The sequence below is a fragment of the Prunus avium genome, chromosome 7, assembly GCF_965620075.1.
Source record: "Prunus avium chromosome 7, drPruAviu1.hap1.1, whole genome shotgun sequence".
In the NCBI taxonomy this organism is placed as follows: Eukaryota; Viridiplantae; Streptophyta; class Magnoliopsida; order Rosales; family Rosaceae; genus Prunus; species Prunus avium.
Window position 1 is genome coordinate 30,907,868 of NC_142290.1, and position 3,112 is coordinate 30,910,979.

Sequence of the window (3,112 nt, forward strand, 5' to 3'; positions counted from 1 at the left end):
CGTTATCGAATGGGGACTTACTAACTTGCGTGTCTAGAAGTTCCAGACAAGAATCTGAAAAGCTTTCACTATCATCTCGTCTATTAAAGTTAATATATAGTCAAGCATTTGGTCCTTTCTTTTGAATGGAAATGATGAACCATTTTCTGCAGCATTAATGACAGCACAACCTGAAATATCAACACATAAGTTTACGAAAAGTTGCATTGTACTAATGAATGCAAGTCATCTAAATCATATAGCACAAAACATAACAAATGTGTCCATTGGCCAACTGCACCCTACTATGCAAGAGCAATTGTATCCTATTTTGAGGATTGTGATTATAATATGTCACATTAACAGAAAATATCAAGCCTTTTACAACAAAACATGTATACAACATCACCCCATTTACTACATAAACAGTACCTATCATGTCATCGCCCATGTTTCTTTTAGAGTTTAAGTTGGACCATTGACTGAAAAAGAAATTAGTAAGGGAAGCAGTTGTATTTTAGAGGGTTTTGTCTATATTTCATGATGTTCTTAGGTGGATGTAAGTACTCTTAGGCATTGATCAAAAGACTCAGTTTGTCTACTATGTACCATTACACAGATTTTCTTCAACGAAAGTATGTTTACTTAACCAAAAGAAAAAGTATGTGACCTACACCCTTGGAATCAACTACACAACCACCACATGAACAAGAATCAGCCACGCATATGGCCCAAATCTCTATGGAAACACGCTACTGCTGCTGCTAGCCGGTGCTTCTGGACCTGACCCTGAGCTGCTGCTCCTGCTGTTTTGTGGCGGGGGACCTTCTACTGCTGCGCTGCAAGGGCTCTTGCTGTTTTGAGGCGCTGATGGCCTTGTTCGGTAGCAGATGAGTGGAGGTTGCTTCTAGAACTAACCCCGAGTTGTTGGACACGTTCTATTCTTGTGTTGCTTCTGAAATGGGAGGTGCTGTTGTGTGGGGAGGGGGCTCATCCAATTGTTCTGTGGGGGTAGGGGGATTCTGTTGCTGCTAATATTGATGCAACGCTGCGGGGACTCTTGCTGTTTTGAGGGGCTGATGACCTTGTTCGCTAGTTGCTGATTGGAGGTTACTGATGGAACTGACCCCGAGTTGTTGGACCCTTTCTGTATCAGTTGAGCTTCCAGGTCTGTTGTAGTGTGTTCATCCTGCTGCTCTATGAGGAGGGGCCTTCTACTATTGCAGCGCTGCCGGGACTATTGCTGTTCTGATGGGCTGATGGCCTTGTTCGGTAACTACTGATTGGAGGTTACTTTTGGAACTGACCCTTAGCTGTTGGACCCATTCTATATCGGTTGAGCTTCCAGGTCTGTTGACGCTGATGACACTAAGGACGCTGGGGGCAGTGGGGACTGTGGGGGCGATCCTCCCCTAATCAGGTTTTGCAAGTTTTGTTTAAACAAATGACAGAAATTGTTCCACCTCACAGGTAAAACATTGAACCTACACACACTACTAAGATATAATAATAACTAACCAAAATTGAACAAAACCGATAATTACACAAAAAATATTACCTCTGAACGTTTAATTTTGAAAAAAGAGAAGAAATTAACTTTGCGGCAATAATAGTGCCCAAATATAGCCAGACTATGGTGAACAATCTTCCTTCCTTGGAGCGTGTAAAAATGGTCGTTGCCGTATCCAGTGGTGCTAATGGAGGACACTACCAAGTGAAATGAGGCACAAATTTTCCTCCTTAGTCAATTCTCATCTCTATTAAAACCATGAATGCACAATCCTCCAATTCATATGAGAATAGAAACTGACAGTAACGTACCAAAAAACTTAATACGACATATGATTGCCTCTGTGTCAGAAAAACAATCTAAAAGGGAATGTCCGACAAGATCTAAAAAATGTCTAATGACAAGTGCTCCATAGTAAAAGCAGGTCAGTATCAGGACAATAACAAGCCCTTTACTTTTAGGAACCAAGTCCCTAAAACCAATGGAGGTTAGCGTGATATCCTTCATTTGTTTTACTCAAAAAAAATAATAATAATATTCAATGTCAATAATAATAATCACATATTTTCTAAAAATATATTGAAATTACCACTAATATACAGTCAAGAAAAGAATCTTTTACTCATTCATAGAAATCTAGAAATTTTCACCGAAAAACCCTTCAAATCCTCACTACTTGAAATTCTACCAATACTGTAACTATATATTCAGATTTTTAGAAAATCTGGAAACCCACGCACCTATAGTCAGGGAAAGAGATATATAAATTTCAAACCCACATATTAACATTCAATGTTAATAATAAAAGAAATTCTCAATGATATGCAGTCAAGAAAGGAATGTTTAACTCATTCGAAGTAATCTTAAAATTTTGGTCAAACTTTTAGAAATTGATTTTCTAAAATTATAACCCATTTCTAAATATCATGCCCAAAATGACTATGAGAAATGGAACTATAAAAATAGTTAAGAACTATAACAGGAAATATGAGAGAGAGAGAGAGAGAGAGAGAGAGAGAGAGAGAAACTTACCCGATGAAAGCTCAAAGAGTGAGATTTAGGGTTTAATGAGATTCTTGATTGTGAGAGAGTGTAAAATCTGATAATCGGAACAAGAGATAAAAGTAAAAAATAGTAAAAACAGGCAGCCAGTCTTAAGCGCAGTGGTGACTGGCCGAATGGTAAATCCAGGGCTGATGTCATCCAATTATTCCCAACTTGTAGATCTGAAGAGCGGAGAAGATCCTACTACGAAACCACCGTAGGAAAGCCTCCGATGGTCGGTCATCCACCATCCCTCTATAGGGCGAAGTTATGAATGTGTTGTCTCAACAAGAATTGGATATTATTTTGGAGGATAAACTCGAAGAAATTGATGATAACCAGTGGAAGAGACTTAATCTTCATGCTTGTGGCTCTATTCTATCGTTTCTTGATAAAGATTAGAAATACCTATATATGAAGGAAACTTCTGCAAAGGAGTTATGGAGGAAATTAGAGGAGAAGTACATGACCAAGAGTGCAGAAAATTGACTCTTCTTGAAGGAGCGACTCTTCTGATTTCAATATCGTTGAGGTATTTCTATGCACGAACACATCAATGATTATAATAAAATACTTTCT

At 38.5% G+C, this 3,112-nt stretch overlaps 1 long non-coding RNA gene across 1 annotated transcript; it reads right to left on the minus strand.

Annotated features, from left to right (window-relative positions):
- Positions 1-533: 533 nt before the first annotated feature.
- On the minus strand, positions 534-2,892 carry LOC148293322 (uncharacterized). Its single transcript, XR_015837194.1, has 2 exons — positions 1,538-2,892; positions 534-1,391 (listed from the first exon to the last, which is right to left on the minus strand). It is a non-coding gene; the product is annotated as an uncharacterized LOC148293322 (long non-coding RNA).
- Between the last annotated feature and the right edge of the window lie 220 nt (positions 2,893-3,112).